Source organism: Balaenoptera ricei, chromosome 15 (assembly GCF_028023285.1).
Source record: "Balaenoptera ricei isolate mBalRic1 chromosome 15, mBalRic1.hap2, whole genome shotgun sequence".
Taxonomy (NCBI): domain Eukaryota; kingdom Metazoa; phylum Chordata; class Mammalia; order Artiodactyla; family Balaenopteridae; genus Balaenoptera; species Balaenoptera ricei.
Window position 1 is genome coordinate 38,269,278 of NC_082653.1, and position 11,153 is coordinate 38,280,430.

The following is an 11,153-nucleotide window of genomic DNA, read 5'->3' on the forward strand; positions in this document are numbered from 1 at the left end:
CCAATAAATCATTGCCTTTGTTCAGATGGTAAAAAAAAAAAATTATAACAAATAATTGGGCATGTTATAGAGTTGACCCTTGTACAAGCAAGTTTAGGGGCACTGACCCTCTGTGCAGTTGAAAATCCAAGTATAACTTATAGTCAGCCCTCTATACGCACATTTCTTCTGTATCCGCAGTTCTGTATCCGTGAATTCAACCAACCTCGGATCTTTTTTTTTTTTTTTGGCCACACGGCTTGCAGGATCTTAATTCCCTGACTAGGGAATGATCCAGCCCTTGGCAGTGAAAGCGCAGAGTCCTAACCACTGGATCGCCAGAGAATTGCCAACCTTAGATCTTGTAATACTGTAGTACTATTCAGTGAAAAAAATCCAAGTTTAAGTGGACCCACACAGTTAAAATCCATGTTGTTCAAGGGTCACTTGTAATTGTTAATGAGCCCTTTACCTCTCCTGCTCTGGTTTCAAAGCTGAAGACACCTAAATTCTTTTGAACCCCACAAAACTTCCTCCTTTCATAAATACAACACCCCAACTTTCTCCACAGGCCTGACAGTAAAACAAACAAACAAACAAACAAAAACTTTCCCTGAGACTAGTCCATCCCTGTGTCGGGTTGTTTTTTTTGTTTTGTTTTGTTTTGTTTTGTTTTTTTTTGGCTGTGTTGGGTCTTCGTTTCTGTGCAAGGTCTTTCTCCAGTTGTGGCAAGCGGGGGCCACCCTCCATCGCGGTGCGCGGGCCTCTCACCACCACGGCCTCTCCCGTTAAGCAGCACAGGCCCCAGACGCACAGGCCCAGTAGTTGTGGCTCAGGGGCCCAGCCGCTCCGCAGCACGTGGGATCCTCCCAGACCAGGGCCCGAACCCGTGTCCCCTGCATCGGCAGGCAGATTCTCAACCACTGCGCCAGCAGGGAAGCCCTGTCGGGTTGTTTTTGATTTGTTTTGTTTAGTACATCATGAGGTCAAGAGCTCTGAAGTCAGCCTGCTGGGCCTCTAATCCTGGCTTCACCACTTTAACAGCTGTGATTGAATTCAAGTCAGCTCCCTCTCTTTGCCCAGATCACCCATCTGAAAAATGGAGGAGTAATTGAATTCATCACCCAAGGGCATCAGGAGGACTAAATGACTTCTAAGAATTCAGGGTTCAGTCATTAAAACAGTGACTTATGCTCAATAAATGATAGTAGTAGTCATATTATAGTTATCCTTCTGTTGTATGGATTCTCAAAAACATCTTAAATTTTAAACTACTTAGGCCTTATAATTGGAGCAGAGTCAGCTTCACCCCTATTTGGGGAAACAAGGGAACGTGACCAGCAAAGGCTTCATGGTCACAACCTGGGAACAGGGCCAGAAAACCCATATTTGGGGCATCCCTTTTTGCTGCCCTGTAAATGGCCTTTATTTGCTTTTCCTCCCTAGTCTCTAGATTAATTGCGAATTTAGATGGAGGATCTTGAAGTTTGCCCATAAATTTTCTGTGTTTAAAGGGAAGATTTTTATCACTGAATATTCTGCAGTGAGCATGAGTCAAGGAGAGTGACTCAGGCCATCTTCTCAGAGGTGGCCAGCCATAGATCAGCTTATACAGAAAATTAATCTCTCCTGGCTTCTTCGGGAAGTTAGCAATTATTAGTAGACAGTGAGAGAGAGAGTCTTCAAAAGAGGCATACGTGACAATGTCACCTAAGTATCTTCCAAACTCATTGATATTGGAGAAAAGTTTTTCCCTTAAGTAAGCTTTGGGGGGATAGGGCGGGGAGCTCTTAGCAAGCAGATGCAGCAAAAGGAAGTCCTTGGGGCCTGAAACTCAATACAAATGTGAGTTGACTCCCAAGAAATACCCTGGTATCTTCAGGGGGAGATAAGATTTCAAACACCTATTTGACCCAACATGGGTTTGTTTCTACCCACTGTTGAATACCTAGGATATCTTGAAAATGTTTACCCAACCATTTTGAGGGTCTGACTATCTGGCACCCCACAGCTGAATACAAATAATATCCAGGTTTTGGGGCCAGTGTGAACAGCCACAGAACTAGGGAATTCAAGAAAGGACATGGAAGAGTCACCCACATCAAGCCCTCACTTGAGGCAGCCTTACATTGAAACCATCACAGACAGGTTTTCCTCATTCTTTCTGTCTGTCTCTATCGGTGGGTTCTTAAAATGTGGTTCCCAGACCAGCAGCATTGGCATCACCTGGGTACTTGTAAAAAAGCAAATTTTTAGACCTTTCCCAGATTTACTGAATCAGAATCTCTGAGGTTGGGACTCAGAAATCTATATTTCAACAAGCCCACCAGATAACTCTGATGCATGCTAAAGTCTGAGGATTACTGCTCTAACTAAAAATTACTGATATGTCTCCCACCCCCAGAAATTCTGATTTTATTGGTCTGGAGAGAAGCTGGACAATAAGGTTTTTAAAAGGTCTCCAAGTGATTCTATTGTGCAGCCAGACTAGAGGCAGGAGAAAATTCCACTGGTCTCTGTGCCAAGCCGAACACCCAAATATGTGAGGGTCTACCTCCAATAAGACTCAAAGGCAGGGCTGGGCAATGTTGTTTTGGGTGACCATTCTTCTTGGGGTCTATCTTGACATTTCTTTAAGCGTCCACCTTTCTCTTCTCCTTTTTAGCTGATATTGCATGTTCACCAGGGCTCACTCTGACTGCATGAAGTTCCCGTCAATCTACCTCTCAGCTGGCATGTGGCCCAGCCAGCCAGAGCTGGGAGTGATAAACAAGAGATTGAGGCCAAAGCTCTGTATTAATAGAAGAAGTGTATTTGCCCTGAATGAATGTCCCCTTTATACTCTTCCCTCTTGAATCTCTGGCCAGAACATCAAGAACTCAAGGATGTGGGATTTTAGTCATCATCCCTCGCTTTCTTTCTTTGAGAACCTAACTAATATCCTATACTATCTTCCCACTGAATGTTGCCCAATCTCTTTTTCAAAAATTCACCACTCCCAGGGCATTCCTTTTCATTTTTAGAATTCTCAAATTATGCAATGTTCTCCCCTTCTGTTAAGCCCAAATCTGCCTCTATTGAGAGTCCAATTATGGATCCTAGATCTACCTACAGAATGGGTTCCTCTATGTGTCATTACAACTCATCAAAATTGGGACACAGTTATCAGGTCTCCACTAAGTTTTCCCTAGACCTTCTTTGAGTTCAGAATTCAGTTTCTAAATAGTGCCTGTTAGCAAATGCTCTTGGGGTCCAGCCCAGAACCCCCTTTCCTGGACCACATTCCCATTCCCCAGCTGCTCTGAGTGTTGCCATTAAGAGCTCATGACTACATCTTCTAGAAAATTGCCTGAGGCTGATGGAAGCCACAGCAATGGAGATGTGTGTCACCCCTCACCCAGGGGCAGCCATAGACAATGACTGACAGATATGGGGGCAAATAAGCCCAGCTTCCTTGTCTCAGAGTGGGAGAACACACCCACACCTTAGTCCCCTCCCCTTTCCTGAGATTCTTTCCACAACAAATCACTTGACAAAAATTCCCATTCCGGGCTCTTCTAGGAAACTTGACCTAAAACATTTCCTTTTTATGTGCTCACTCAGATTTCCACACATTTATTTGACCAGCAGGATTAAAAGTCTGCTGAGCCCCAAAGGAATAATGCATAAAAGAGGGCTGGAGAACAGGTTTGACTGGTTTTGTGGGGTCAGAGTCAAGGCTGCAGGAGGCCTGGAGAGCAGCTGCTACCCCACAGATGCTTTGCAGAAGGGAAAAGACCCGATTCCCAATGCCTCTGTTTTCATACCCCAGCCACATGTAGTAGATTGAATACAAAAAAACCAAAAAAATGGCCCTGATTTTCCACCCCTTGCACACTTATTGCAATGTGATTTTGCAGTTTCTCTAAACTAGATGCAGATTGTGTTTCCCACCCCTGGAACCTGGGCTGGTCTGTGATTTGTTTTGATGGGTAAAATAGAGCAGAAGGAATGTTTTTCCAGCTCCAAGCCTCACCTTCAGTGCCCTTGAGCACCCTTCTCTCTCAGACCCTTAGCTATCACCATGTGACAATATCCAGACTAGTCTGCTGGAGGATGAGGGACATGTGACTCTGTCGTGCCATCCCCCCAGCCAGCAGCCAGCTGACAAACAAGCATGCGGGTGAGGCCATTCTTGAGCAGTCATCCTCCAGCTGACCACCGACTCATAAGCAAGTGCAGCAGAGGTCAGCAGAGCCCCAAGCAGAAGGACCGCCCAGCTGAACCATAACCTTGAGAACTAATAGTGATTGTTGTTTGAAGATGCTGAGTTTTGGAGTGGCTTGTTAGGCAGCATTATTGTGGCAACAGATACTTTCACAACAGATGGCCCACAATTTTCAGATCCCTCTTGGATAAACCCAAATGTGGGAGAGAAGCATTAAACTTCAAAGTACAAACAGCTCTGCATGCCTGATTTTGGACTTGGGGAGGCAGGTTTGCAGCTCAGAGCCCTGGAGAGAGCAAGGGTTCTGGTGACCAGAGGACACAGCACCGGAGGCAGGGGCAGGCTTCAAGCTCAGAGGAGAACCTGTGGGCAGCAAGTAACACAGCCTGAAGCCTTCTGTGCAGTCACAGGGGAAGTGATGTGAAGGCAGGTTCTACTTCTGTTCCATGGTCCAGCAGAGGTACCTGGGAAGCCAGCAGAAAGCAAATCAGGGAAGTTGACTAGTATGGCCAATAGGGGCTTCCATTTAATAAAAGATGTGTCATAAAGGAGAGAAGGAGAGCAGGGCCCAGAAATGTGAAATGTGGGAGTAAAATTAGAACTAGCCTTTCTCTTTTTGTAGCTTTAAATTTTCTTTATTATGATATAATAAGCATCCAAGAATTTGTACAAATCTTAAGAGTTCAGCTCAGACCAATATGAAGGCATTTTCTATCCCCTAGAAGGCTCCCTTATGTCCATTCCCTGTCAACACTGCTACCTCATACAGAAGTAACCCTGTTACTTAGTTTTGCTTGTTTTTGAACTTCATATAAATGGAATCGTACAGCATGTCTTATGTCTGGTCACCATTTTGAAACTGAGCAGGACCGTGCAGGGGCCCTCCCAGCTGACCAGAGACTTATGGCTCAGCTAATGTTCCAACAGCAAGCAAGACCTGATGGCTACTTAGAATTGCAAGATTGAGACAATTATATCTGAAAATAGAATATTGCCCCCTCCCCAGCATGTAGCTCCCTTTCCCCTTTCCCTATATAATCTCCAAGCAAAACCTGGGGAGTTGGGAGTTGGTTCTTTGGGACATGAGTCCACCTTCTCCTCAGGATGGCCAGCTTCCTCAATAAAGCTACCTTTCCCTTTGCCCAACTCTTGTCTCTCAGTATTGGATTCTTGGGCAGCCAAATTTGAGTCTGGTAACAAATTTCACCTATAGGATCTATATATGAGGGTACATGTTATAGTAGTTGATTCATTTTTTATTGTTCTGTAGTATTCCATTGTATGAATACAGCCCAATTTATTTATTCTATTCTATTACTATTAGACATTTGGGTTCTTTCCAGCTTTGACTTTATAAATAGTGGTGCTATAAACATTCTTATACAGTCCTCCCTCAGTATCTGCAGGGGATTGGTTCCAGGACCCACTCTGGATACCAAAATCCACAGATGCTCAAGTCCGTTATATAAAATGGCACACAGTGTTTGCATATAACCGACGCACATCCTCCCTCTCATATACTTTAAATCATCCTTAGATTACTTATAATATCTAATACAATGTAAATGCTATGTAAATAACATTTCCCATGCACAGCAAATTCAGGTTCTGCTTTTTGGAACTTTCTGTATTTTTTTTTTTTTTTCTGAGTATTACCAATCCACAGTTGTTGGAGTCTGAGCATGTGGAACCCTTGGATATGGAGGGCCAACTCTGCATGACTTTTGATGCACATATATACTCTTTCTCTTGAGAAAACAATGGCTTTCAATCAACCCCTCTTTTGTCCCTCATCTGGCCTGGGGAATGACCCAACACCCTTGTTCACCTGCTGACAATAGTTTGCTTAGGTAAGAAATTGCATTTGAATCCATATTCAATCCCAGCTCTGAGAGGAGGAAAGGGGAGAAAAAAGGAAGAGGCAGCTTCAGTGACAACAGAAATGATAATCAGTCCCTCTTAGCTTTACATTTTCTCTCTAGTAGCTCTCTAAGATGCCAAAAATAATGACATTCATCTGAATTAAAGATGTGAAGAGTCTTTTAAAGATGTAAATGTGCTTTTTAGAAGGACGAACACATAGAATAATTAAAATGCTACAGTTTCCTGGTGCTTCATAATGTTCAAATTTTCCTCTTATTTACTAGCTCCTCACTACTCAGAGTGGTACCCAGACCAGCAGCATCCATTAGCCCAGGAGTCTGTTAGAAATGCAGAATCTCAGGCCTCACCCCAGACTTACGGAATCAGGATCTGCATTTTAACAAGCTCCCCAGGTAACTTCCTGTACACTAAACTTTATGAAACCTTCTAATATTCCCCATGACACTCACAAGACCTGGTAAAACAGATAAGGGAGGAGTAACTGTTCTCATTTTACAGATGGGGAAATCAAGATACGGAAAGGTGAACTTGAGTAGCAAGGGAACCCTCCTGGTTCCATGCAGGAAAGGCCTCTAGATGGAAACTGCTGATTTTCATTACTTCACGCTGAAACCCATTGACATGCCTAACACGTAATAAGGTCAGCCAGCCTGTTTCTCCCTAGAAAGCGCTGTCCTGATGGGATGCACTATGGTCTGAGTCATTTTGTTTGGAAGTTGACATGAAAAGCCATCAGAAGGACACAAATGTGTCAGCATGATAAGGGTTGGGGGGGGGGCGGGGGAGGAGGCAGGGTGGAGGAAAGGAAAAGGAACCACTTGAAACAGCAGACGGGTGTGGAAAGGGGGATGAAGCAGCGCCAGAGACATTTCAAGTCCCAAGCTTTCCGTACTCCTCCCTTGCCTGCAAGCAAGAGATCTGTGCTGTGACGCAGTCTGCAAGAGGCTGTTGGCAGCCAGCCCAGAGCTGGCCCAAGCCCTCACTGCGGTGCTCTCAGCTACAGAGGGACACGGGAGGCTGCCTGGTGCACCTCTGCTGGGCCCTGCAGAGCATCCGCACCACCTGTGCCAGAGGGGACACAGCACTGCTGCAAACAAAGCCAGCCAGACTGCAGAGCTGGCTGGAAAGCTGGGGGCAGTAATGCGAGACAGGTACAGCTCAGGGCACGCCTGGCTACACCTGCAGGGGCTGAGGACCCGAGGGCTTCACCGTCTCCTTCTGCCCCTCCAGAAAGCAGCTCCAGGCTGCAGACTTGCTCACGTGGCTTGGAGACATCTGGATACTCTCCCTTGACCCTGAGCCCTGTGGCAGTCCAACAGCCAGGATGATTCCGGCTCAGCAAAGCTCAGGGTTCAAATCAGTGAAACTTATCTAGTCTCTATGCCCCCCAAATCCAGCTGGAGGCAGCTGGAAGATACCCAGGACTCTGCCTGCCTGGGTGCTGACATAGGAAGACTCCAAGGAAGCCTGCAGCTCCCCCCTCACCACCCCCACAGATGCCAGATGTCAAAGGTACAGTTAACAGAGGCCTTCCAAAGCTATTGTCTGATTTATTTCCAAACCCAAAAGGTTGGCTCTAATGGCAGATGTTCTGGAACAGGCAAAGGGAAGGGGGTACCACAGGCTGGTGAGAGAGCTACTTAGGGCAGGTGACGAAGTTTGTGGGCTATAAAACCACAGTGTATACTTAATCATCTCCCTAAGTCTGAAGAGTAGAACTCCTGCTGCTGCCTTGACCTGATGCCTCCCTGTTTCTCCTGGCTGCCCAGTTTGCTTTCACCTTGCTGCCATCAATGGTTCTCCTTCCCCAATGTTGGGAGAGGCTGCCCCCCTCTATGAACAGCTGTGGCCTCTTTACGCAGTCAGGGTCCAGTTGTATGACCAGGACACTGATACAACCTCCCAGCTGATAAAACTAGGCAAGGATGAGGGTCAGGTTTCCAGGCCAAGGTCAAAAACTGGTCTGTGTGTTGGAGTGAGTGTTGGTGGGTGGTCAGAAGTAAGGAAGGAAGGAGATGAAGGTCACTGAAAAGAATCAGTTCAAAAATCACTGCTTGAGGGTTCACTGTTTCTCACGCAGCCCAAGACTTACTTCCTACCGAGCTTTGCCAGAGTAAATGGTACCCTTTCCTACTCCCTGTTGTGTACCTCTCCACAGTACCCCAAAAAGGGCAGATCAGCAGATTCACTCTAAAGCCTACTGTGACAGTGGAAATGCGTTTAAAAATCTTCACAACAGAAATGGTCTAGCAACGTACGTGTTAGATGCCATGTGGCTAGGGTGTTAATTCCAGATGCCATGTTTCCTGAATTTGCTTCCATGCTTTTCCCACCTGCTTGATTCAAGCAAGCAGAGCTTAAAAATCTCTTAGATTTAGTCTTCTCTTTTTTGTTATTCTCTCACCAGCCTCCTAGATACCGGCAGATCATTCATTCATTCAATGAATAACTATTGAGCATCTTTCCTGCATGAGTCATTGTGCTGATGAGGCATGGACGTTGTTTCTTCCATATAGGAGTCTCTTTATTCTACAAATATTTGCTAGCACTATCTGTTCACACAGCATTGGGTGAGGTACTAGGGAGGGTAAAAAGGCAGAGAGCATACAAGCCTTGGGGAAGCTTTGGATATATCAGGAGAAATGTGCAAGGTCACAGACAGCCCATTTCTATTGTCAAGGAAATGGACCCTTGCTACAGAAGTGTGGATCCTCTGAAAGCTTGTGAGAGATGCAAGGCCCCACCCCAGACCTGCTTAATAAGAACCTGCATTTTAACTGAATGCCCAGGAAATTCCAAGCACAGCGATCTTTGAGACCCACTGATCTAGACAGTTGAAGTTCTAGGAGTTTAGGGGAGACAGATTATCGCGCACTTCTTGGTAATAGTCAAGAAAACATCCATGCAGGAGTTTGCCTCTGACGAATCACTGGGCTTTGGCTGGATACAGAGGGCTCGAGGGACAGTAATTTCCCACTTCCACGGAGTTAAAACCAAAAACCCAAAACCAAAAACATGTCTGCAAACAGCAGAAGGCAATAAAATTCTGCAGTCACATTTTCCACAACAGCAAAAGCTTTGAGTCAGGTAGGATGAGTCTGCAAATTCTTGTGGCTGACGGTGTCAGGATCCCCAAGTGGGAGATTGCCCAGTTTGGACAGCTTCAAGCTCTGATCGCCTGGTGCCCTGGAATGGACCGGCCCCCATCCAATTCCTGGCCCTGCCCACCCTGCCTGGCAGTCAAACAGATCAACCAATGAGAAACTGGCTCATTATTTTCCAGCAGTTACTCAGCCAATCGGCAGCTTCCAGCAGACTGAGTCCTGAAGTGGCATCATCTGAATGTCTGTGGTGTGGCTGCTTTATCAAGCCGGCCCAGGAGAGCAGATAAATCACTGTGAAGTTGCGATTCGAGGCTGTTTGCGCCGCGACTATCGCTTAATATTGGATCAGCCTGATATTGGGTGCCTCAATTTTACTTGCACTGTCCCTTCCTACATTCAATTTAAGAATTAAGATTTTTGTTCTAAGTATAAAAACTGAAACAAAGGAATAAAACAGATCAAAACATGACTGTGTTTACTGTTATCTCCTGTTTCTGCCTACCGTCCCAAATGTCTATGTTTGTCCAATAGTTTCACCAGAAGAAGATGATACAGAACTTCACAACACCATTGAATGCTTTGCTTAAAGTTCAGGCCTGTGCTCCACAGTGATGAAACCTGCCCGTCCTTTCAGAAGTCATGCCAAGGAGAATCCGCTCCAAAGCAGGTAAGCTCGAAAGACAACATGGCCCCAGTCATCTATCAGCAGGCAGGTTTCTCCTCGGAATTATTTTCTGAGTGCTGAGTCATCTACACCCTCTCACCCTTGCAGCCGTGGCTTGTTTTAGGAGGCAGCTGGCAGAGGCGAGAGCTGAGCTGAGGCTGGGGAGCAGGACCCAGCTGACTGGCTCACAGGAAATGGAAGTTAGGATTTCTGACTCATCAGCTCTATTCTAATCCCCTTAATCTGATGCTTAATTAATAACATGGCAATTACATCTGTCCTGAACCCACCACCACTCACCGTGTCCCCCAACGCCTCCTGCCCTCTCTTCTCTCTTCCCCAGGAAACTGTAAGCATTAGTCAGTCAACTAATTCTCTTAAGCATCACCCTAGGTGTGATTTCAGATCGGTGCAGGCTGGGGTTATGCCAGGCAGGAGCAGGCAGCCACGGAGAAGAGGAGACATATTCCTCTTTATCTCGGGACTCTGCTTATGGGAAGGAGCTTTTGAGTGGGAAGGTTCCAGCCTCCAGCACTGATCTCCCCGTTTGCTGCACACACACACCCCCTCCCCCATCTATCAGAGACTGAGCGTATTGTGCAGCGCGTTTGAAATGATCAAATGGAACAGTGAGGAATCCGGAAGCCACACAGATAAGGAATGGTTGAAGGAACTGATGGAGCTGAGATGAAAGTATTTCAAATGTTGGAGGCGGTGGCATGTGAAAGAGGCAGCAGGTAGGTTTCTGTGATTCCTGTGCGTTGGATGTAGGATGTAAGCTCAGGGGACGAGGTGCTTCCTCACAAAGAAAAGCCCCCAACCACGGAGGCCGGACCCTGCCTGCTGGGCTAGGAGCTCCCCATCTTGACAGGCACGTAAGCCGAAGCTTCGTGACTATTGTAGGAGACACGTGCATTATAAGGGAAAGGGTGGAATCGAACTTTATGATTCTTTCATCTCTGAGATCCTGTGATGCCTGCAGGGCTCGCCTTCACAGGGTAGATTCTATGGCCTCATTTTACACGTATTATCCCCTGTCACTCCTGCAGCACTCCAGTTAAGTGGGTACAGTTGCTGTATTTTGTTTACTATTCCCGCTCCCTCTGCTTAGAATACTCTTGCCTTAGGTACCGTGTTGCTCTCTCCCTTCACAATATTCTGGCCTTCTTAGTGTTTTATCTCCTCCAAGAGCCTTCTCTCTTCTGCCCTTTGTAATATGGCCATTTCTTCCTCCTCTCTCCATCCCTTACCCTGCTTTATTTGTCTTTATAGCATTCAGCACTCTCTAAAATTGTGTTACAAATAGACTTGTTTA